Raw genomic sequence first — 26,997 nt, 5'->3', positions numbered from 1 at the left:
AACAAATTATTTCAACAGTGCACCAGTTAGCAATACGGCAAGGTGAGATATGCATGCAATGAAAACAAACATTCACCCTCTTCCCCAGAACTCGACAGAAGAAGGTCTTGACATTCAAACATGCACAAAGAAGGCAATATCAATGAGCAGTAAAGCTTTATAATGCAGCAATACAAACACAGGAAAAATGCAATGTCATTAAGCAATAAAAGAGTCATAATACAACAATACAGATATGAAACAAAAATGCAATGTCATTGAGCAGCAAAATTTTTGAAGGCAGCAGTACTAACACGAGCAAAATGCAATGTCATTGAACAATGAGGATTTATAATGCAACAATACAAATATGAGAAAATGCAATGTCATTTAGCAGTACTAACACCCTCTACCCCCTTGATCAATTTTAAACAGACCAACTATGAAACATTCTATTATACCTTATTCACTGGCCAGTGACTACTTACAGTCTTGCTGCCGGCATGATGGGGCCCAAGTTGTAGCTCATATGGATCCCAGTTATTTGTAATCCAGAAAGCATTGGGAGGGGGGATCACAATCTTATAAAAATATAAAATGATGGCCAGAGCCTCTCACCACTCTGTCAAGAATATCCTAGTGACCAGGTGCCGTGGTTCCTCTGATAAGAAAAGTAGAAAGTCACCTACCAGAACTCTGATAATCATCTATGGCTTCTCAGTACTAAGCCCAAGGGAACTTCTTTTCTTGCTGAATCATAGCAGGCATGGAGCTGCTCGTTTCAGACTTCTCTCCTGATTCCACAAAATACCATCATTAAGGATTTCAGCCAGAGACAGACACAATCTGCTACTTCACTTCCCTGTCCCAAAGCACTAGAAAAGAAAATCCAGTCATGCTGCAAGGCCTTTTTCCCTTCAGCTACGTGTTTCAGTCTTCCCTCCTTCAGCTAGTCTTCCAGTCTCTTCTTTCGAAATTGTCTTTTATATTCCTGAAAAGGAGCTCCACCTTGTGATGTAATGGAAAACTACAGTCTATTACTTCTACATGAAATACAGTGGGCGCTACACTCTCCTCCCACTTGAAAAAAGTAGATTAGCAGAAAATATTTACAAACACTAACGCACCATCAACTGAACAATATTTTTGCATTCAAAAGGTACATTCCACCAAGGGTAATCAGCCTTATGCTTAACTTGGAATGGGGTGTCACCACTGGAGTAGGAGGCATAGGTATTATCAGCGCAGACCCTCTGATGAGCTGTGGTCACAGGCTCCTGTGTACTATGTTCCAAACTGTTATAGGTAAGTCTCTGTGGGGGCCGAATCAGTCTCTGCAGTTTTGGTTCGGAAGAGACAGCTAAGGAATTTTGCTCGGAAGGTTTATCACTCACATCACATTCAATGTCTAGTTCTTCTGTAGGCATATTGTCTACTTCTAAGATCTCCTCTTGTATAACTTCACTTTCGTTTTCCATAACGGTATGACTATCCTCAGCACTATTTTCTGAAGTTTGCATAGCAGGGTCTCCATCAGTATCAGGTTCTGCAAGAGGCACATAAATATTACTTAGTCTATTGCTAGGTCTGGGCTGCTCAAAATGACAAAGAATGAATTCCAGTACATTTACATTGAGATTACAGCCCATGGGGTCTCAAACATCCTCATAGAAAAGCCCACCGAAACCCCAGTCAACATCACTGTCCTCCTCTCCTTCAGCAGGAGGAAGCATAGGCTCTTGAATATTGGAGAGGATAGTTCCTCTCCACCTTAGCCTTCTGGATTGCCTTGAGTTAGGCTTCCGCTGAGCCATTCTGGGTTTCAGACTCATGAGTCTCACTAATTATAACAAAGGCATTAAGTTGTTTCAGTGCCAGGTTTTTATGGGTCCTTCTTTACCCTCAGGGCAAACTTGGTAGACAAGGATATTAGGTAGCTGAGAACAAATTATGTAAATCTTAGATCCCCAGTGGTCAGCTAGTTTATGATTTCCTTGTAGTCCCAAATTTCTCAAAAGAACTCTGTCCCCTGGCTGCAAGTCATGCATCTTTACTTTTTGTCATAGTGAGCCTTGTTTCACTGATGTCTTTGTCCTGTTGATTTTTCAGCAAGCTCATAAGCCTGTCTGAGGTTCTTCTTGAGTTTCTCCACATAACTGCCATGAGATCGCACTGGTGTATCATCAGCTGTGACTCCAAAGGTGACGTCAACAGGAAGACGAGCTTCTCTTCCAAACATTTGGAAGTAAGGCGAGAATCCTGCAGCATCATTTTTAGTACTGTTGTAAGCATGCACCACTGTGGCTACATGTTTTGTGTCCCCAACATGTCTAGTAAAGTTCTGTTGAAATGCTCAGGCTGAGGATCCCCTTGAGAATGATAAGGAGTGTTGTGGCTTTTTTGGACTCCCAACAGAGTGAGTAGTTCATGGACAAGCTCGCTCTCAAAATTACATCCTTGATTAGAGTGTATCCTTTTTGGCAGGTCATAGTGTACAAAGAACTTATCAACTAGTAGTTTTGCCACTGTAATAGCTTTCTGATTGTGAGTGGGAAATGCTTGAGCATACCTGGTATAGTGGTCTGTCACCACCAGCACATTACTGATCCCATCTTCATCCCATTCAATGCACAGAAAATCTATACAGACTAGTTCCATGTGTCCACTACTTTCCATTTGACCCAATGAGGCAGCTCTGGTCAGCAGAGTCTTTCTCTGAATGCAACAAAGACATGAAAGACAATAATCCTCAACATCTTGCATCATGCATGGTCAGTAGAACCTGTCTCATACCAGACCCATAGTTCTGTCATAACCAAGATGACCATGTTCATCATGCAATGACCGGAGTACTACTTCTCTATACTTCTGATGAAGCAACAATTGCCATTTTTCACTGCCGAGTGCACTTGGTGATCTCCTATACACTAGGCCATTCTGTATCCAGAGTCTGTCCTATTCTTTGGCCAAAAGTCTTGCCAGAGGATGAATATCTGTGCAAAGCATATTAACTTGTTTCTTCTCTAAAGCAGCTACCACCAGCTGCCCTAAGGGGTCTTCTCTTTGATCTCTCCTGAGGTCACTATTACCCAAAGCTGGTAGCGATGAAGCCTGCAAAGTGACCAGATTACAATAAGCTTGGGGTATGCTTGCTGCAGACAGATCCAACTTCTAGGCCAACATTCAGTGTGTTGATAGCAGGTTGCAATCTGACACATAGCTCTCACCCCTCATGCTCGAATTTCCACCCATTCATCGTCGGGGTATAAATCTCCCTGAGGTCTTCCGGACAGACCATCAGCATCTCCATTTTCATGTCCTGGGTGGTATTTCAAACTGAAATTATAGTTACATAGAGCTGCCATCCATCTGTGGCCAGTAGCATCTTGCTTTGCAGCGGTCTGGATGTATGTCAGAGGATTGTTGTCGGTCTGCACATCAAATTCAGCCCCATAGAGATAGTCATGCAGCTTGTCCACTACCACCCACATTAAGGCAAGGAATTCCAACTTGTGTGCTGGGTAGTTTCTTTCTGTGGGGGATAAACTCCGACTGATAAAAGCCACAGGTCTCAGCTTCTTGTCATACTCCTGGTAAATGACTCCTCCTAAGCCATCCCTGCTAGCATCCACATGTAAAGTGTATGGCTTTGTTGAGTCAGCATATGCCAGCACAGGGGCATGTGTGAGGCAATACTTAAGCTGTTCAAATGCCTCTTTGCACTCAGGAGTCCAATGACTCTCGATGAATTCTTTAGAACCTCTCAGTCCCTTATGCATTTTCACAAGGATATCTTCATCTGTTTCATCTGCTTTCTCATCATTTCGAAGCAAATAGTTGAGGGGTCTTGCTATCTTTGAAAATCCTTCCACAAACCTTCTATAGTAACTGCAGAACCCCAGGAAAGGTCACAGCTCTGTGATAGTTTTGGGTCTGGACCAAGATGTCACTGCTTCAACTTTGCTGGGATCTGTGGATATTCTGTTTGCAGACACTACATGTCCCACATAGGTCACTGAAGGTTGTTTCAGGCCTTCCTTCTCAATCCTGTCCAATACCTTCATCAGTCTTTCTTTGTGCTCCTCTAGGGTCCTCCCAAAGACAATGATGTCATCCAGGTAGACTAAGACTTCCAAGAGATGCATGTCTCCAACTGTTCTTTCCATGATTCTTTGGAAAGTTGCCGGTGGATTTGATAAACCTTGAGGTAAGCGATCAAACTCAAAAAATCCCAAAGGGGTGATGAAAGCAGTCTTCTCTTTATCTTCTGGGTGCATAGGGATTTGATAGTATCCACTGCTTAAGTCTAGCACACTGAACCACTTACTGCCCACCAGGCAATTTAGAGCATCTTCAATCCGGGGAGTTGTTTACTGGTCTGGAATGGTTCGCTGATACAGAGTATGATAGTCAACACACATGCAAATTGACCCATTCTTTTTCCTGACAACAATGGGAGAGGCATATGGACTTCTTGACTCTCGAATTATCCCTGCAGCTTTTAGTTCTTCCAAATGTTTTCTTAAGTCCTCCAGGTCTCCTGGGGCTACTCTTCTGGAACGTTCCCTGAAAGGCCAGTCCTCTTTTACTCTTATTTAGTGTTCTGCACTTTTTGCACAGCCCACATATAGTTCACTAGTAGAAAAACATTTTTTCTTTTTCATTAGTAGCTCTTTAACTCTGGTTAGACACTCAGGGGGCAAGAGACCACCTCTTATCTCAATATCTTCCAGTTTCAACTCATTGGCTCTGCTCTCATTCCTTGTCAACACAGAAGCAGGTAAGGAAGCAGCAGCATAAACATTTCCCAAATGCACTTGTGAATGCAGGACAATGGGAGCACTTTTTCATCCCCACAGGCAAAGCGGCATAAGGATTTTTCAGCTTGCCCACAGGCCAAACTTCTGGGAATAGTTTCAGCCCTGGTGGCAAGTCACTTTCTGGATCCATTTCCATCATACGTTGAGAGGAAACTGTTTGTCCACACATCCTCACTTTGTCTCTCAAGCAGGTAACCTGACCAGGATGAATTATATGCTCTTTCCCAGACAGGGTCCACACATGACCAATTTCATCTTCCTTACTATCCTTCTCCCTTTGAAGGGCACAGAAAACTGGTCTTGGGAGAGGATGTAGTGTTGGGTGTTCCTGCATCAACTGAGGCATTAGCATTCTTCTTATGAGGTCAGAATTTGTCCCCACTAAAATAGATGCTGAATCCTTTCCTTATGGCCTGGGGCACACAACAGTGAGTGTTTCAAAAACTTCTGTTGACCCAACAACTGAAGTGGAAAATTCTAACTTGAGTGAGACATAATCATCATAAGGAAACTTTGTGTCACTTAGTCCCCAGATCTACAAATCTTCTAACATATCAAGTGGCAAATGCTTTAAGTATTTTTGGTAGATGTCTCTTTACAGAATGGTGATTTGTACACCAGTATCCAACAGTGCTTTACTATACACTCCTTCTATTTTTACTGACACAACAGGGGATGGTGTCATTAGGCCATCGGGTAGTTTCTGTTTCTGGTGTTGTTCAGCTGTATGGTAGTCAGCATGTGGTTGAAGTACCACCAGTTGACCTCGCCATTTTAACAGATAAGACTCTTGCCTAGTAATGCTTTGCGGTCTGAGATGCTGAGATTTTGGCTGAGATGGCTTTCAAATTTGGTTATCCACCTCAGATGAGCTAGAAGTGTCCATAGTAGGTAGTCTCTCTCCCCTATTACAAGGGTTAGTGTGGAAAGGAGATCCAGGATGCTGTCTCTTGATGTTAGATTTTATGGAGCTCTTTGTAACTGGGCACTCAGCTGGCTCCTTCACCTAAGGCCCTTTGAAGTTTCCCTGCATTGCACTAGCCAATAATAGTTTGTTCACTCTTTTCAGGTTCTCTGCATTAGGACACAGTCACTTTATATGTCCTGCATCTCCACCATTAAAATAAACTCCAATATGAACTCTACGCATTGGCTGATTTGGTTCTTCCTTGAGTGCTTTCATGGAGGTTCTAGCTGATATATTCCTCCCTTCAGCTAAAGTTACCATGGCTTTCTGCAATTCTGCAACTGTCTTGGTGACTTGAGCTATGGCATCAGTCAGGGAAGACACCTCTACATTGAGAACAGTCTGGGCCACAACTCCTGTTTGAGTAGTGAGCATGGCTATAGGCTCCTGCTAGTGTTCACTCACTGTTTTAGTTGCTGTTGAACACTGAGATTTGGCTTCCAACAGGGCTTCCTCTTCCCTCACCTCTTTAACCAACTGAGAATAAGAGTCTCTTCCCTATTTCTCATCCTCATTTTGCACACAATGGGGTCCATAGCTTGAGCTCCCTGTAAAATATGTCCATTCCATACTTGGTCAGCTACTTTTGGATACACCCCCTTCTTTAGGATGATCTGGTGGAGCACTTTATCTAATCACTTAATGTAATCAGATAGTTTCTCACCAACTTCTTGGTATGTATGTTCAAACTGATACATTAGGTCAGCAGCCCTCTCGGTCCTTCCAAACACATCCTGCAGTACTCCTAAATAGTCCCTGGCCATGCAATCTTGCTTACCCATCCTTAGGTTGCGTATGGTATCCGCAGCTAATCCCTTTAGACTTTCAGCTATCTGCTGCTTCTTCTGAGATTCTGGAATATCCCACTCCTCTAGGGCTTGTGAAGCCTGATCCATCCAGGATTCAAAATCTTCCTCTCTCTGAGGTGTGGGTTGTTGCCAGAAAAGAAACGCAATTTGCAGTAGCCAAACCAAGTGAATGGCTGTGTAGGCTTTAAGCATTTTTCTACAATACTTCCAAAAGCATTCAAAACTTCAGGCCCTATAGTGTGTATGGGCAGTAAAGCTGCAGCTTTTAGTGTAAGGTTCTGACCTACTTGGATACCTTCCACAGGTATTTTCTCTGTTGCTGAGGTACTGCAATTCTCAGGGATTACCGCACGGACTGCACTCTCACCTGAAATCTGTACACTCTAAGGTATGTGCTCATACACTGAAGGACTTTTCCATTCTAATAAGGTCAATGTGCTCTGCTTGGTAGGGTCCACAGTGCTGTCCAACAAAAATCCATGCCCCACAACTGGCAAGGATCCTGTGACTTGATGTATTTGCATATCAGTCCATGTGACCCCTGGCAACACCAGAACTAAGCAATGCTCTGACTGAGCATTGTGCTGTTTGCACCACTTAGCGGCTACTTCTGGGTTCATGTTTCATAGGTTCATAGGTTCATACTAGGCTATCTGCCCAAGGGCATTTATAAGCCTAGCCCATAGTTATGTGGCTTTCGCCACCCCTTTAGTTTGAATAAAACTATGCCTATTATTTTGCTGTGCCTCTGTCAAGCAGTGACACTGAAATAATCCCTGGGGTATATCTGCGATCTCCCATCCATTGGTCAAGATTCCTCTTGAACAAGGCCAGCGAGGTGCTCTGCCTCACATGTACCGGGATTTTGTTCCACAGCATAGGGAGTCTCTGGGTGATGAATTTGTCCCTCCAGCACGTTCTATTAATAACCGTGTCAAGGTTTAAGTCTCCGACCCTTGTGGTTCTGAGGGATCTAGATTTTTTGAGGTGAAGCATATTCATCAAATATGGGTTTGACATGGCCTTATATGTCAGGCACAGGTCACCTCTGAGCAAGCGGTATGAGACTGAATAGAGCTGGAGTTCTTTCAGTCAGGCAGCATAAGACATATTTTTGAGACCCTTTATCCTTTTGGTGAGGAACTTTTGGGGCCTTTCCAGCTGCTGCAGGTGTCGGGTCAGATACATTCCTAATGGGGCATTGTACTCAATCTGCTGGATTTGCTTTCCACATGTACAGGGGAATAGGGTGGAGTCCGAGGCTGTACAGGAAATCCTGGACAAGCCCCCAAATGTAGAGAACCTGCAGGTGTGGCTGAAGCGATATGAGTTCCTTCCTACCTGACTCTGACACCCCTATTAGGCCCAACACACCAAGGTGACAAGAGGGACAGATTTTATTCTAGGTGACACATCTAGTTTAAAAAGGCAATAGCACAACCATAAACAAATTATTTCAACAGTGCACCAGTTAGCAATACGGCAAGATGAGAATATGCATGCAATGAAAACAGAACTCAACAGAAGAAGGTCTTGACATTCAAACATGCACAAAGAAGGCAATATGAATGAGCAGTAAAGCTTTATAATGCAGCAATACAAACACGGGAAAATGCAATGTCATTAAGCAATGAAAGAGTCATAATACAACAATACAGATATGAAAAAATGCAATGCCATTGAGCAGCAAAATTCATTAAGGCAGCAGTACTAACACGAGCAAAATGCAATGTCATTGAACAATGAGGATTTATAATGTAACAGTACAAATATGAGAAAATGCAATGCCATTGAGCAGTAAAGATTCTTTAAGGCAGCAGTACTAACATGACAAAATGCAGTGTCATTGAACAATGAAGATTTATAGTGCGACAATACAAATATGAGAGAATGCAATGTCATTCAGCAGTACTAACATCCTCTACCCCCTTGATCAATTCTAAACAGACCAACTATGAAACACTCTATTATACCTTGTTCACTGGCCAGTGACTACTTACAGTCTTACTGCCGGCATGATGGGGCCCAAGCTGGAGCTCATATGGCTCCCAGTTATTTGTAATCCACAAAGCATTTGGGGGGGGGACCACAATATTATAAAAATATAAAATGATGTCCAGTGCCTCTCACTACTCCATCAAGAATATACTATTGACCAGGTGCCGTGGTTCCTCTGATGAGAAAAGTAGAAAATCATCTACCAGAACTCTGGTAATCATCTATGCCTTCTCGGTACTAGGGCCAAGGGAACTAATTTTATTGCTGAATCATAGCAGGCATAGAGCTACTGGTTTCAGATTTCTCTCCTGATTCCACAAAATACCATCATTAAAGATTTCAGCCAGACACAGACACAATCTGCTACTTCACTCCCCTGTCCCATAGCACTAGAAAAGAAAATTTAGTCATGCTGTAAGACCCTTTTACCTTCAGCTACGTGTTTCACTCTTCCCTCCTTCAGCTAGTCTTCCAGTCTCTTCTTTCACTTTCAAAATTGTCTTTTATATTCCTGAAAAGGAGCTCCACCTTGTGGTGTAATGGAAAACTACAGTCTATTACTTCTACATGAAATACAGTGGGAGCTCTATATATATATATATATATATATATATATATATATATATATATATATATATATGTCTTGGTGTAGATTTAGATCCCTAGTGCAGGTATTTGTAGAGGCACATGACATGTGAAGACACAGAAACTCAAATAGGATTGGGTCTTTCACTAGACACAAGTAACCTTGGAGCAGTTGCCAGGCTACTGAGTATAAGAAGACTCATTGTAATCTTTTCGGATAGTTGAAGTATTTAAGACCTATATTTTTCTTGGTCAGAAATGTTTGTAGCCTTTCTAATCGAGCAGTATATGTTTGAATTTGCACATCCCAAAAGGGCATTGTATTGAGTGATGGATCTGATAAGAAAAGAATATATAGATAGGAGTATCTGTCTGGGTCTTGAATATATTCCCTTACGTAATGATCATGTGAAAAAGTTGTGCACAGAAGTACCCATGTCTCTTCTGACCATACGATTTATAACATATGAAGTGGGAGCAGTTTCCATCTAATCAGTGGTGCAATGGTGCAGCGGTTAATGTTGTCACCTCACAGCAAGAGGTTCTCCGGTTCGATTCTCAGCTGGGGTGCCTTCTGTGTGGAATTTGCACATCCTCCCTGTGTTTGCATGGGTTTCCTCCAGGTACTTTGGTTTCCTCCCACATTCTAAAGACGTGTCTGGAGCGTTTCTCCCTGGGCCTCTACTGAAAAAATTCTCTGTCCTAGTCAGACTTTCCCACTCAACAAATGTTAAATAAAATAAATAATCTAAGTATTACTTCACCACCTATAGTCTGCTGATACCTTCCTATTTAGAAATCTTATTTGCCCCTTTTGTAGTACATTTAGCAGTTTTCATCTAGCATTCAGGTAATACTTTTTGATTATATCTGAGCACCTATATTTAAAAGAGAGATCAGTCTGTAACTGCCTGGATCTTCTGTTGCCTCCATTATCATTTGCTAACCCTAGCACCAGGGCCTTTAGTAGAACTCTTGGTAGAACATATTTCACTTCTAAAGGTATTTATGTTCTAGGAAATATCCTTCCTCACTTTCTTGTAACGTTCTGTCAGGTATTCTGTACAACTTCTTTACCTAGCTTTTACAAGTGAACTGTCCTTTTCTACCGCCTTGTTTTAATTTAACTTCTCACAAAATTCAACCACCAAACTCCTCAGACCTTCACCCTTCTCTCCTCTCCTTTACATTCTATAATTTTAACATCTTTTCCTCTTTCACTATCCAAGCCAATGACTCCCTCTCCTTTTCTTTTTCATCTACAAAATGTCCTTATCTTGAACATTCACATCCCATAAGCCATACATAGGTTCATAGGTTCATAGGTTCATAGGTTAGTACTAGGCTAAGTGCCCTTGCGAGCCATTGTAAGCCTAGCCAATCAGCCCTTGTGAGCCTCAAACCCTGCACGTTGTGTTTGTAAGGCAAACACCTTAACCATTAGGCCATCCTCCCAACCCTAACCCCATTTTCTCCCCTCGTTTTCTCGTGACTTTCACTATTCTTCTTCTTCTATCCCCTCAAGCTATTTAATTCTGATTTTGCCCTTCTGCCATAATTTTCTCCTATCATAGCACCTTCGCTGCAACCCATCTTTCTATTCCCTCCTCTCAATCACAATCTTATTAACTTAGAACTTTCCTTCATAAACATGCTTATTTTTATATTTTTTCTCTTCTGCCAACTTGCAGTGCACCCCATCCTACTTTCACTCTTTCTAGTTTGGATTCTCCTTTAACCCAGTCTGCTCCATAGGAATATGCAAATTTAATAAATATGCCAGTCATATTTCTACCTTCTCCCTTTCCTCCTTGGCCTACTTCTCACCAAGAATCTCTCTGGTCTGCTCCCTTACTTTGAATCTACTCTCTTGTGCTCATTTCATTACACTCTTTCCTTCCAAACAACCTGTCTTTTCTGGTGGTCAAAGTTTGCATTAAAGAGCTACCATTATCTCATGTTCAGAACTAATTTCCCATCTTTTTCCATTTTCTGATAATTTTTTTCAAAACAGACCCTTCATCTTTCTTTAGACCACTATATTTCCTGTCATACAAATGTCCTCTCTATTTGTTGATATCACTATACTCCATTTCCCCTTCCTGATTTGCCCTTACATCCTGTGTAGCAAGCTCTCCTTCCACCACTTCATCCAGTTCTTCACTCTGTACCTGCCACAACTTATTAACATAATTTAACTTCACTTTCATGCTCATCAATGAAATTATATTCTCTTTTCCCTTCCGGTCTTTCTTTTTACTGGGCTTGAGATACTTCCCAGATTTTGTAATAAAAGATTTAATATCTGACAGTTAATAGAGAAGATTAAGGTTAAGATCTGTTAATGAACTGTTTCCTGTGGCACAAGGTTTGATTCCCTCAGCCTCCACTTGCCTACTATATGACTGTCAGCAAGTCGGTTGATCAGATAGTGCTCCTGGGCTGAGTCTGAATAATGTCACTGTGGAGAAGTGGTTTGTCCCTCTTAACAAATGCAAATAAAAAATATTGTGCCATTTTCACATACATCCCCCCTCCACCATTCCCACTTCTATCTCACTCTTTACTTTGCTTCCCCTTCCATCTCTTGTCAGTCACTGTTTTTTTTTTTTTTTTTTTTTTGCTGTTTATAATATTATCAGCTTCTCTTCCTTCTATTCCTTCTCTATCTTGGCCACATCAGAGTATACTTCCAAGGGTAGATAAAGGTCCCATCCATAATTTTTACACACATAAAATTATCCCCTCCTGACTTCAAACGACTTCTTGTTGCCATCTAGAATTCTACTGATAGCTGTTTCTCCATTGATTACCTTTTCCTTCACTCTGGCTTCCTTTCCTGAATTTTTATTTTCCTCTTCTCTTCTTAACAATCATTTCACCTCCAACTCTTTACACTTTTCACACTTTTCTATATAAACATCAAAATTGCATAACTTTTATGGCTACCCCACTACATCAAGCCATTACCTTGCTACATCAAGTTTCTGTTTCATTCACTGCTGACTGGCTGGACATAGTCACACCAAGTGCACTAAAACTTAGCCATCAATAGTTAGTGGTTTGCATTTCTTATTATGCCCTATCCTTAGTCTCACCCCAACACGGAATGTTTAGCAACATCAATGAATAGATGGAACAAAGTGCACTAACTTTCATGGGGCACGTGCATACATACAAACATATATACATACAAATGTTCCAAGGACAGGCAGTAATTCCCTTCCAGCCAGCCAATATACGAAAACAATCATTCTCATGTTAAGTGCCCAAGCTTTTCTTAAAAATATCTAAACTAATGTATGCTTTAGTATAATTTGGTAGTCTAGTCCATGCATCAGCTAATCTCTTAGAGAACCAATTTGCACATTTTTCATTCCTATATAATCTCCTGTACAGGTTGTCTGATGATTCTTACTACTCTTTGATAATCCAAAACATTCCTATATGTAGTTATTCCTAAATGCCCTACATACCTGAAAAGGTATCCTCTTAAAAAACTGTATGAGTTCAGATATTTTGCTTTTTTATAACTTAAATGTTCACATCCATGGATATGTTTGGTAAATTTCTGCTGTATTCTTACCAATTTATTCATGCTAGTTTTCTTATAAAGTTTCAGTATTATTATTCCATACTCTAGTTTGGGTCTGATGTAACTTGTGATGAAAGGGGATACTGCCAGCACAGCTATCTGGAATTTTGTAAATAATTATGTGTCATTTGTGAATATCAACATGATTTATATAAGATGTTTGTATTACAAATGTATTAGAACTGTATGTCATGTGTATATCAAACTGCTGGTATAGAAGTGTGTGTTGAAACGTTTTTGCAAAATGCTGTTTGAACTGTAACCACAGTGTGCCCTAATGGAATAGAACAGAAATGTACATGCACTATTGTAACTATTTAAAATGTATTAAGTCAAAATAGCAGGACTGAGCGAAAACAAGTGTAACACTTAAAGTTCAAAGTAGTTTATTATCAATAATTAATAAGATAAGCGCTTTCGCTGTGTAGCATCATCAGATCTTACATTCATTCTAAGATGCCACATCTTATATATATATACACAGGTTTTAAACAATTAATCAATCAAGCAAGTTAATTAGTATGGTTATTTAAAGAAGCAGGCAGACATCAAAGGCCTAGCTTAATATATAAATCAAATAAGGATAAAATCATTTAAAAACAATCTCATATATGAGGTATACATAAAAACGTATATATAAAAAGTTATATATAAAAAGTTATATTTAAAAATGTATATCAGTTAGTACATATTTATTCATAATTTAAAATAGATATTAATATGAGAAAGTATGCTTAATGTCTAACATATAAGATTTCATATATATGTATGTATAAATTAATATAGTGTCTTATAAAATAAACACACTACATGTGGTAACCAAATCTATGACATAATGACATAGCAGTGATATAGAAGACAATTAGTTTGCAGAGAGATGGAATACCTATTTCTAGGGGGTTTATCTAATGTTTCTACGCTGTCTTAATTTCGGCTTGATAGAGGCCCTATCATTGAGGCCTAATCCTTTATCTGATCTTAGTAGAATTATCCATTCGGTTTCCTTACTCTCTGTATATATCTTAATGTCACCCCCTCTAGAGTTGGGAGTAATTACTTCAAGTACCTTAAACAAAAATCTATGTGTGTCGTCATTTAATGCTACATGCTTGGCAAGAGCATTATGTAGTGTACCTTTCCTTATGTGATATACATGTTCCCTTATCCTATCCCTCAGTGGTCGATTTGTTTTACCAACATAGAAGGATGAACATAATTGACAAACAGCTAGGTATATCACATGAGAAATCATGCAGTTAGCTTCAGCTCTTATATTAAAAACTTTCTGTTGATCAGGATGAAAAAATTCTGTCTTACTGTCTATGTAACAACAGAAATTACAGCAACCACAGTGTCTTGTGCATCCATTCTGTATAGATTTCCTATCAAATTTAGGATGACATAGCATCCTTTTTAAGTTGTGTTTATTCTTAAAAATAAACCTTGGTGTTTCTCCTACTATCTGTTTAATTTCTTCATCTATCTGCAATATACCTCAGTGTTTGTCTATGATCTGCTTAATCTCTATATGATCAGATGAAAAAAAGGTGGAGAATTTAGTGAAAGATTCACTCATATTTTGTTTCTCACTATAGCTAGCACTGTTGGATCCAAAGTATGGCATAGCTGAAGTAGAGCGTAGATTGTACACTTCGTCTATCTTAGAATGTATTTCTTTGACTTTATATCCTCTGTGTAATAGTCTAAATTTCAAATCATTTATCTCAGTGTGAAAACCCTCTTCCATAGGATTCAGTCTGGAAGCTCTAATAGCTTGTCCTTTCACAATATTTCTGAAGACAAAAGGAGGGTGCATACTGGATCTTAGAAGCAATGAATTAACATAACATGTTTTACGATGAACTCCAGTGTTGATTAAATTATTCTGTAGCCTCTCTATATATAAGTCTAGAAACTCAATTCTATCCTCTGAAAACTCCATAGTAAATTTAAGACATGGTATTAGATTATTCATGATTAGGTACGTAGATTCAAGTTGTTGGGATGTCCCTTTCCAGAGAATAAAGACATCATCCACAAAACGTCTGTAAAATATCACATGTTTCTTAAAGAAATTTTGTAGAAATAGTGTATGTTCTTCCCAATGTGCAAGAAACATATTGGCATAGCTGATGGCACAGGATGTGCCCATGGCTACGCCATCTTTCTGTCTATAGATGCTATCCTTGAACATAAAGATATTATTTTCTAAGACTAATTCCAGAAAGTGAACTATTAAGTCAATAAATGCATTTGTATAGTCACTATGATTTTTCAGGTACTGTAGTGTATAATTCAGGCCCAATTCATTGGGAATCACTGTAAACAGTGACTGTATGTCAAGTGTGACAAATAAATAGTCTTTAGTGATTGTTTTGTGTTGAATACAATCATAAAATTCTGTAAGGAATTGTTTAGTGTCTTTTAGTACTATTTTATTTTTATTTAGTACAGCCCTCAGATGTTTTTTCTACAAATACTGATAAATGTTCTGTAACCCAACAATATATATATATATAACAATTTTAGCATAACAGTACTTTATTTAGGAGACATTCCATTCAACCAAACTCTAAAGAAAATGTGGACGCACAAGAGTTAGTGCACAATATATCAAGTAAGACACTAACTTATGAAGATATTCAATTGTTAAGTAAGGGTCTAAACTTTATTCCAAGAAGTCACAGTAAACTAACAGACACAGTTACTGACTTGAAAATATTTTGCAGAAATGTTATGCTAAAATTGTTATATAAAACCCAAACTAGTAATACTTCTAGAACAGAAGCATTTACATTTAAGAGACAAAGTGATTTTGTGCGAACCAATCACCCACTCGTTGAGGCATATTTGAAGTTAACTGAAGATGAGTTACACGTATACTATGCAGATAGAGTAGAGCATAAAAGATGTAAAAGGAGAGACAAATTAACTTATAAAGAAAGAGTAAGTCTAAAACAATTACAAGAAGACCCTACTATAGTTATTAGACCAGCTGACAAAGGAAGCAGCATTGTTGTTATGGATATGCAGAATTATATCGGAGCAATGACAGAATTGATGCAGGATAAATTCTATGATTTAATAACAAAAGACGATGTTATAGAAACTATAAGATATGTGAAGAATATGCTAGAGGATGTTTTCAAAAGCAAACTGATTGATAAGAAATTATTTGACTATCTTAATATTTTAACACCTACTATACCAGTTATTCAAGGACAGCCAAAAATACACAAGGACAATAAGAACCCAGCCATGAGACCAATAGTTTCTGGACGAGGTTGGGTTACAGAACATTTATCAGTATTTGTAGAAAAACATCTGAGGGCTGTACTAAATAAAAATAAAATAGTAATAAAAGACACTAAACAATTCCTTACAGAATTTTATGATTGTATCCAACACAAAACAATCACTAAAGACTATTTATTTGTCACACTTGACATACAGTCACTGTTTACAGTGATTCCCAATGAATTGGGCTTGAATTATACACTACAGTACCTGAAAAATCATAGTAACTATACAAATGTATTTATTGACTTAATAGTTCACTTTCTGGAATTAGTCTTAGAAAATAATATCTTTATGTTCAAGGATAACATCTATAGACAGAAAGATGGCGTAGCCATGGGCACATCCTGTGCCAACAGCTACGCCAATATGTTTCTTGCACATTGGGAAGAACATACACTATTTCTACAAACTTTCTTTAAGAAACATGTGATATTTTACAGACATTTTGTGGATGATGTCTTTATTCTCTGGAAAGGGACATCCCAACAACTTGAATCCATGTACCTAATCATGAATAATCTAATACCATGTCTTAAATTTACTATGGAGTTTTCAGAGGATAGAATTGAGTTTCTAGACTTATATATAGAGAGGCTACAGAATAATTTAATCAACACTGGAGTTCATTGTAAAACATGTTATGTTAATTCATTGCTTCTAAGATCCAGTATGCACCCTCCTTTTGTCTTCAGAAATATTGTAAAAGGACAAGCTATTAGAGCTTCCAGACTGAATCCTATGGAAGAGGGTTTTCACACTGAGATAAATGATTTGAAATTTAGACTATTACACAGAGGATATAAAGTCGAAGAAATACATTCTAAGATAGACAAAGTGTACAATCTACGCTCTACTTCAGCTATGCCATACTTTGGATCCAACAGTGCTAGCTATAGTGAGAAACAAAATATGAGTGAATCTTTCACTAAATTCTCCACCTTTTTTCATCTGATCATATAGAGATTAAGCAGATCATAGACAAATACTGGGGTATATTGCAGATAGATGAAGAAATTAAACAGATAGTAGGAGAAACACCGAGGTTTATTTTTAAGAATAAACACAACTTAAAAAGGATGCTATGCCATCCTAAATTTGATAGGAAATCTATACAGAATGGATGCACAAGACGCTGTGGTCGCTGTAATTTCTGTTGTTACATAGACAGTAAGACAGAATTTTTTCATCCTGATCAACAGAAAGTTTTTAATATAAGAGCTGAAGCTAACTGCATGACTTCTCATGTGATATACCTAGCTGTTTGTCAATTATGTTCATCCTTCTATGTTGGTAAAACAAATCGACCACTGAGGGATAGGATAAGGGAACATGTATATCACATAAGGAAAGGTACACTCTACATAATGCTCTTGCCAAGCATGTAGCATTAAATGATGACACACATAGATTTTTAGCAAACTTGGGAACACATACACAAACTCACAAAGTTCTCCAATTCAGGACGGTGCTGGTAAGTTGACACACACTGGTGAAAATGGTAAATCCCGCTATGCAGCTCTGGAATAAATAAGTCCTTTCTTGTTAAAAGGTTATCCAAACAATTGCCACGTTCAAGCATCCAAATATAAATAGTGGACAAAAGGTAGAACTAAAACCAAACTGGACCAAACAGGGCCAGAAGTTTATTAAAACATTAAGCAACACAGTACAAAAATACTGCTTTTCGTCCTTTCACCATACAAAAACTTCTTCAGACAAATGGTTCTACACAAGAAACCAACCCGTGTTATAAAGGCAATTTCAAATTCAAATTGTGCCCCTCCCCTGCTACAATCCGAATGACCTCATTTCCTGATCACAAAGCATTTGTCATTTCCTCTTCCTAGTTATACACCCATTCAGTAATATGCACAATTCACTTGCAAGAACAGGACTAAGGATAAAACATTAAAATGAAATGAATAAGAGTACCATGGGTAAAAATACACAAAAGTGAATCCCCATTTCAAGTATAAAATCACTAAACAAATATGAGTAATATGAACTACAAGAAGAAGTCCAAACATACACATTTAAGCATTTAAACATTATGTCATTATGTGATAAAGGTAAGGGGGGGAGGGGAAATGTTTGCGACAAAATAATGACATAATGATGAGCAACTCTGCTTTCTGTTGACTTCTAACAGAATTTAGTACTATAATGTATGAGAACCAGTCGATCATAAAACAATAAAAAGTAAAACTTGAAGTAAACATTTTGTGACAAAATATACTAAAAATAGAATAATGAAGTAGTAATATAAATGTCACAAATATATATTATGTATGTATATTGAACATTAAAAATGAAGTGCGTATTCAAACATTATATGCTCTACTGTTTCTGCATGTATCACAATGAATGTCAGAGATAAAATAGCCTATCTATTCAATGCTTTCAATTTCAAAATACTAGAAATAGAATATTGCTCATTAAGCCCTGGTACTGAGCAGGCTCTTGTACGAAGTTGCCACAACAACTCTAGTCTCTCTAGAAGCAGGGGGGTCGGTCCCCCTCTATCATTGTGGACACATTCACCTATTACTCTAAAGCCAAAGGTATGATTCGAAAATGTCGCTGTGTGTCTAGCTAAAGCATTGGTCATGTTTCCACTTCGCATACTATATAGGTGTTCGTACACCCTTTCCCTCAGTCTCCTCTCAGTTTTACCAGTATAGAATGAGGGGCATGCTTTACAAATAGCTACATATACCACATTCTTTGAATTACAGTTGAATTTACCTTTGCTGATGTATTGCCTATTTCTCAGTGTAAAATGTTTGCCTATGTCCATGTGAGTACAATACCTACACATATTGCATTTATTCATGCCTAACATAGATGACCTACAGTTATTCATTTTGCTTGTTTGCAAGATGCTCTTTATATTTGCTCCCTTCCTGTATACTATTTTAACTCTATTTGGTAGTGCACTTGGGAGTCTCTCTTCGTCTAATAAGAATTTCCAATTCTTGTTAATAATGTCTGAAATTTTGTAAGCATCCAGACTAAATGTTGTAATAAAGCAAAAACTATTATTAATGTCAGCATGTTCCTCCCTATTAAGTGGTTCACTTAATGTGTCACCACCATTAGTTGTACTACTTAAATTTTCTCCCAAAAGTGGTATGTATATATTTTTCATGCGTATCAATGACACTTCCCTTATAAGTGCATCCACCAAGATAGGAGGATATTTCCTCCTCAAGAACATACCTCGCAACAATTCACACTCGAGGTCAAAGTCAGTTTCCCTGGACACCATTCTAGCTCCCTCACCAGTTGGCCTTTCACAACAGCTCCCTTTTAAGTCGCGGGATGGCAGCTAGAATAGTGTAAAAAGGAGTTTGAGTATGTTGGTTTACTGTAAATCCTTGATACAAAGGTACTGGTTTGTGATACAAAGGTACTGTTTTCCAAGTCCTTTTCCAAGTATACATCAAGGTATGCAATTCTACTTGTATGAAAGCTGTGTGTAAAAGATAAAAAGGCGGTGCTATCATTGAAATGGATGAGTAATTCATCTGCAACTTCAGAATTGCCCTTGAGCAATATAAAAATGTCATCCAAAAATCGAGTGTAATACCTGATGCTACTGGCAACCTCTAAGTGGTGAAGTACATAAGTTCTCTCCCAGTGTGCCATCACCAAATTGGCGAAACTGGCCCCACAGGGAGAGCCCATCGCTACACCTATTTTCTGCACAAAATATTCCCCACCAAATGTGAAGTAGTTGTTATCCAGCACAACCTCAAGTAGTTCACATAATAATGAAACCAACGCAGTTGTGGCCCCCATTTCGCTCTTGCCAAGCATGTAGCATTAAATGACGACACACATAGATTTTTGTTTAAGGTACTTGAAGTAATTACTCCCAACTCTAGAGGGGGTGACATTAAGATATATACAGAGAGTAAGGAAACCGAATCGATAATTCTACTAAGATCAGATAAAGGACTAGCCCTCAGTGATAGGGCCTCTATCAAGCCGAAATTAAGACAGCGTAGAAACATTAGATAAACCCCCTAGAAATAGGTATTCCATCTCTCTGCAAACTAATTGTCTTCTATATCACTACTATGTCATTATGTCATAGATTTGGTTACCACATGTAGTGTGTTTATTTTATAAGACACTATATTAATTTATACATACATATATATGAAATCTTATATGTTAGACATTAAGCATACTTTCTCATATTAATATCTATTTTAAATTATAAATATATATGTACTAACTGATATACATTTTTATATATAACATTTTTATATATAACTTTTCATATATACGTTTTTATGTATACCTCATATATGAGATTGTTTTTAAATGATTTTATCCTTATTAGATTTATATATTAAGCTAGGCCTTTGATGTCTGCCTGCTTCTTTAAATAACCATACCAATTAACTTACTTGATTGATTAATTGTTTAAAACCTGTGTATATATAAGATGTGGAATCTTAGAATGAATGTAAGATCTGATGAAGCTACACAGCGAAAGCGCTTATCTTATTAATTATTGATAATAAAGTACTTTGAACTTTAAGTGTTACACTTGTTTTCGCTCAGTCCTGCTATTTTGACTTACTACAATTTCGATTCATACTGCTTGTATGAGCGTTTACCAGCATAGCAGCAGCCTCTATTACTTATTTAAAATGTATATTTTAACAGTGGAAACTGGAATACAGGTGGTTAGTTTCAGAAAAATAACTGAAATTAAATTACTTTATGGTCACGCAATAAAAGATGGTATCTTTCAGTTTTCATTGCAGCTACATACACAAATTCTTTAGAGTGAACTAATTACTACCTTTAAAAGTATTAAGGAATGCAATTGTTTTATGACTTCCAGCATCTGCCAAAGATCTGAGGTCTATGTACTTTCACAGGTAGATACTAAATACTTCCAGCTTCCAGCAGTGGGAGTTTCACCTGGGATAAAGTCAGATGACAAGAAATTATGTCATTCTGCAAGCTATCCCAGCAGCAATATTTGAGATATTAATTTGAGAACTCTTTGAGAGAGACAGTGCTTTCTGTATTCTGTCTTGGACCTGACAACAACAGGAACCATTCACCACACATCTGCCTTGCTCTGATCAAGTAAGTTATTAGGAAATAGTATAATTCTCTTATTCTTAGTCAGGAATATAGCAACTTTTAGACATTATAGCAAATCTTAGTATATATATTTTTCTTTATTTATATGAGACTGTCCTGCAATGTTGTTTTAAATATTTCCTGTGATTTTGAACTCTGATGTCACTGTAAATATATACTGCGTATTTTCTTGTGCTTTTGTTATTTATTATTAAATATATTTAAACCTGTTATTGTGGCTGAGATATTTAAGTTTTGAGAGTACTTGCATATGTACTTAGTGACACTGTGTGGTCACTCTAACAGCCTTGCTCTTGGTCAAACTACCATTTGTAGTAATAGTAATATTAATATTACACAGTAGGGCGTTAAAGTAGCTGATAAGGAGTTGGCTGGTGGTAGTGATAACTACCTTATAGTATGGGCAAAAGGGGGTATAGCTAGTAAACCCGTGCCAACCTTTCCGAGGTGTGTGTGTGTGTGTGTGTGTGTGTGTGTGTGTGTGTGTGTGTGTGTGTGTGTGTGTGTGTAAGAAAGGGTGCTGGAGGTCTTGTCTTGGCCATTCAGCTGAGATCTCAACTCTATAGCTGTGCCAGTGGGGAGTCTTACTGGGCATCTGGAGAAAGAGGGAGAAACCAGCCCCAGACTAACTGTGGTCTCAGTGTTTTCTTAATGGAAATTGCACTTGATCAGAGAGCTGCATCTGGAAATACTGTGTGTGTATCTGTTATCCTCTCAGTGAATGTCACCCAGTGGTGCCAGTGGTAAGGACTGAGGCTCCTTGATTACTGGTCCAGTGGTGGGTCGCCACATAACATACAATTATTTCATCACTCCTGTTTAATAGACTCTATAAATCTTTTTATACAGCCTATATGTCTATAACTATCATTAACCGATTGGTCGATAGAATCAGAGAAACTCACAGCTGGATCTACTCACATACCCACGTCCTTAAATGAAAATACAGTTTCAAACAGTGTGTACTGTATTAAATATCAACCCTTCAGTAAATGTCTGCCAAATCTCACATGCATAGTTTTTGATGTATTTATCAAATAAATATTCTCCTGTCCCCAAATGGTCAATTTATTCAAGTTCTGTTGGGATTGGAGAAGACAAAAAGAAAAAAACAACTTCCTACTGATCAAAAATAAACTTTCTTGAGAACATCCCTGACCACATTAAACTTGATCCTGTACAAAACAAATGTGAGAGATTGGTCTATATCTTTATACCAGAGATGCTAAACTGTTTACATTGGAGAAGATATGTGCATCCAACTCAAATTGTCCCAAAACCAAGCACACCTTGAATTCAGGGAGACCACAGGTATAGTGGAGCTACTGAGACAAGGCTGAGTACTAAAGCAGTCTGAATATGTTGTATGAAGGGTCAGAGCTGAGATCAAGGTTTCTTACATCACCAGATGCTGCTGTGTCATGTGCCCCTTTTTGAAATCTAAGAAAACAAGCTGCATCTGGAGGGATGTAAGCTACTATGGCTGCATGATAAACACTCTTAGCTGGGCAAATTAAACTTCTTTATCATGCTGAAAAAATATCTGAAATTTATACAAACTAACTAGCTGTCCTAGGGTGTCGTCACCTCAACTCATCCAGGTTCCTTGTAATATCTTTATATATATATATATATATATATATATATATATATATATATATATATATATATAGTCAGTTTTGTATCTTAATATTGCTATGAATAAAGGTGCAGGAATAAACATTATTTTCCCAGTCCCCTGACCCACTAGCTTTGCATGATCTGACTGGAGACTTCAATACTTTTACTCAAATGGCATATTCATTCTACTGGGAAGTGAGGGATGGACATCCCTGGGTTAGGCAACAGTCCTACAACCCATTCATTTGTCCCCAGGGAGCCCTTTCTGACCATCTATTCCCCTTATTACAAGAGTGGGGAGGAAGGTAGCAGGCCAGCTTTCAACTGTTGTAGGCTGGCCTACTTTTTTCCTTGCAGTAACCCCTTCCTAGAAAGGGATTCCTCGAACTACATTCTACTGCCTGTTGTAGGAGGTATACCTCCACATGTAGACTTCTCCAGGCGGTGAGTGGTGCATATGTAGAGGGAGAGCACATGCACAGCAGGCCCGCCATATGCAGTTGAAATACCTAGTGCTTTCATTGTGGTGATCCAGCACCATCTCCCTCCCCCCAGGTGGGCAAGCAAGCAGCAGCTAGTCACTCTTATTCTCCCTCACCCCGATCTTCCAGCCTCCATGTTATTAACCAAACTCAGGATATTTGGGTCATAGTCAGGACTCTACATCACAGAGCCTGGCTAGAAAAAAAGAGAAAAAGTATTGTTTGTGTATGATTTACAGCTCTAACACATTTTTTAATCAAAAATTGCTACAGTATGCATAAAGTAACTCTTATTTATATGTTCATAGGTTCATAGGTAGGTACTAGGCTATCGGCCAAAGGGCCTAAGCAAGCCTAGCCAACAAGGTTCCCTGGCTTACGCCACTTAAGAAAGTTATTTTCCTGTGCCCCTGTCGAGCAGAGCCACAGAAGTGATCCCCGGGGTGTATTTCCTATTTCCCATCCACTCATCAAGATTTTTCTTGAAGAGTGCTAATGAGGAACTTTGCTTGACATAGATGGGTAGCTTGTTCCAGTGTATGGGACATTTCTGGGACAGGAATCTATCCCTCTAGCATGTCCTGTTTATTGTGGTGACAAGGTTTAGGTCCCTAAAGGGTGTAGCTTGGAGGGATTGGGTTTTCTTTAGGTGTAGCATGTCCAACAGCTCTGGGTTTGACATAGCTTTATATGTTAAGCAGAGATCACCTCAGAGTAGGCAATATGCTATGGAGTAAAGCTGGAGTTTTTTGAGACAGTCAGTATAGGGCATCTGTTTGAGGCCAGTAATCCTCTTTGTGAAGCACTTTTGTGGCCTTTCAAGCTGCTGCAGATGTCTTGTGAGGTACATTCCAAAAGGGGCAGTGTACTCTGTAATGGGTCTAATGAATGTCGAGTAGAGGGGAAAAATGGCCTCTTTTTCTGGATGAGAACCCTTTTGTGATGAGGTGTGCCATGTAGAAGGATTTCCTGACTACTCTGGCGATGTGATTATCAAAGGAGAGACTACTGTCTACCTGGGTCCCAAGGTCTCTTATCACACATTCGGCGTTAAGTAGACTGCCACCTATGTGGTAGTTCATGGGTACAGAGTTTTTACAAAAGGGGATGACAATGCACTTTTTGGCATTATGCTTGAGGCCATGGCTCTGACACCAGGCATCTGTCTCAGTGAGGCCCTTCTGTAGGATGTCCACATCATTTGGGGATTCAACTATGGCTCCTAGTTTACAGTCATCTGCGAACTTCATTAGCCAAAGGCCTTCTGTGTTAGCCTGTACTTCAGAGAAGTAGATACCAAACAGGAGAGGTCCCAGGACTGAATCCTGTGGTACTTCACTTGTTACTGGTTTGAAGTCAGATTTGGAGTTTACAACTTTTACAGTGTAGGTTCTGTCAGTGAAACAGTCGGCAACCCATCTTGTGATATAGGGATATATACCTAGTTTAGTGAGTTTAGCTATAATTCCAGAATGGGGGATGGTGTCGAAAGCTTTGGTGAGGTCAAGATAGGCTGTGTGAACCACCTTACCCTCGTCTATGGCTTTGGTGACTGCCTCAAAGAAGTTGATCAGGCTCAGGAAGCATGATCTGCCTTTCACAAACCCAAACTGGGTGGGGTCCAGAGTTTGGAGATTACCAATGTCTTTGTTTATGAGTTCCATGATGATACGTTCCATGGCCTTACAGACCAGGCTCATCAGGCTAATAGGGCGATAGTTCCTTGGCTCAGTGGTGGCTCCCCCTTTGTGGAGTGGGATAACTGTTGCTGTGCACCATTCTGTGGGCACAAAGCCTGATGTGAGGCTATGACTGAACATGGTGCTTAGGTGGGGAGCCAGTTCGTTCTGAAGTTTCTGTAAAACGCAGCCTGGGATGTTGTCCGGTCCCATGGATGCTGTGTTTTTGGCTTTAGAGAGTGCAGCTTTTACCAGCGTAGTTGTGATTACGGGACTCTGCATTCTTCCTGTATAGATATGGGCCCTTTAGGGGGTGGGGGGGGTAAAGTTAGCACTGAACCTATCTGCAAGGATGTTGGCAATATCAGATGGTTCTGTAATTTTTGTGCCGTTGTGCTGTAACTTAGAGTAGATCTGAGTGATTCCATTGAGATTCTTGACATAGCTATAAAATGCTTTGTGGTTGTCCCTAGAATCAGTGGTGATTTTGTTTTCATAGCTAGCTTTGGAGGATCTTATAAGGGATCTCAGCTTCTTACTGAGGCTAACCAGGGAGCTCCTCCACTCATGGGATTTTACTCTCTTTTGCAACAGTTTCTTCCTTCTGTTGTAGAGTTTGTTTATGGCAGGGGACCACCAGATTGGCTTCCTTATTTTTGAGGATAGCATCTTGGTTCTGTTTGGGATAGCATGATCCATGCACTTGTTTAACTGATTATAAAGTGCATTTGTGTAGGATTCAGCAGTCATAACTGTATTGTCCATCTGCATGAGTGTCATGAAGTTCGTCACTTCTGCCTTAAGAACCATGAAGTTGGCTTTGGAGAAATTTTTTATCATGGTTTCCTTAATGGGGGGTGGGGGTGGGATGTGGATATCTAGGATGATTAGCTTATGGTCAGATCTGACCAACGAGGAGTTGACTTCAGGTGTGGAACACCAGTCACTCATGTTGGTAATGAATATTGTCCATTGTTAGTGCAGGTATGTCTAAAAGATGATTTATAGCATAACAGACACTTCACTGGTACGCCATTGTAGTGTGGGAATGCATTAAGGGTGGTATTTGTTTACATTTGCCAACATTTTACATAAACATAGCTAAAACCTGATATTTCAGAGTGGAGACAAATAATTTTATTTTGTTGAACAGGTGAACACACTAAGTCAAATATATGCCCCGTTTGTTAGGACAGATTTGAGATATGTAAATAGAATATACATTATGCAGAAATCAAAGTACATATAATCTGCCTGGTGACTCCAGTACATGGCAAGCAGCAGTAGAATGGAGACAACTATCATGGAAAACAGCTTACACAAAAAATCCCGGAAGAATGAGGTAGGTATTCGAATATTTGTAGCCTGACTAATAACCAAATTAATAGCACCTGGCTAAATGTTCATTCATCAAGAAAGAACGCTGCATTTACAGTTTGCTATTTTCCCAAAGGTGTTATGATTTTGGAGATCATTACACTAAAGTTCAGGTGTGGATGTTAAAGCCCCTTGCATATGTTCTTGATGGCTTGCCACCAAAGACAAAAATTAATCTGAAAAAGTAGGCATTGTCTTGGCTTTTCAAGCAGTTGGCTTATAATAAGCTCATGTGGGTCTGACGGCTTACAGTATGCATTCCTGTGAAAGACCTGATGATCCACTAACTTCCTTAAACCTCACTTAATGACAAAAAAATGACAGAGCAGTCAGCTGTTCTATAAAGAGTGGTTTGAGCCTGACTATAGCTCAGACCTCCTACTGCACTGTGGTACCCATCCTGGGAGGGATAGAACTAATTGGCAACACCCGTTCCTATGGTTAAGGGGAGGGTGTTATCAGAGTCCCATTATAAAAATTCCACCTGGAAAGGCCCTGGATTACATGGAATCTTGTAAATCAGTCGAATTCACTTCACCTGAAAGTAAATTTGCCAAAAAAAAAAATCCCACCTTGTATAGTTACAGTGACATAATTAATGGATCCCAGAATTTGAATCAACTTTCATCAAACCTCAGATGTATTATTTTTTTTTT

The sequence above is a fragment of the Protopterus annectens genome, chromosome 7.part1, assembly GCF_019279795.1.
Source record: "Protopterus annectens isolate FY-2018-M chromosome 7.part1, PAN1.0, whole genome shotgun sequence".
Classification (NCBI taxonomy): domain Eukaryota; kingdom Metazoa; phylum Chordata; order Ceratodontiformes; family Protopteridae; genus Protopterus; species Protopterus annectens.
Note: the sequence above shows the minus strand (reverse complement) of the source record.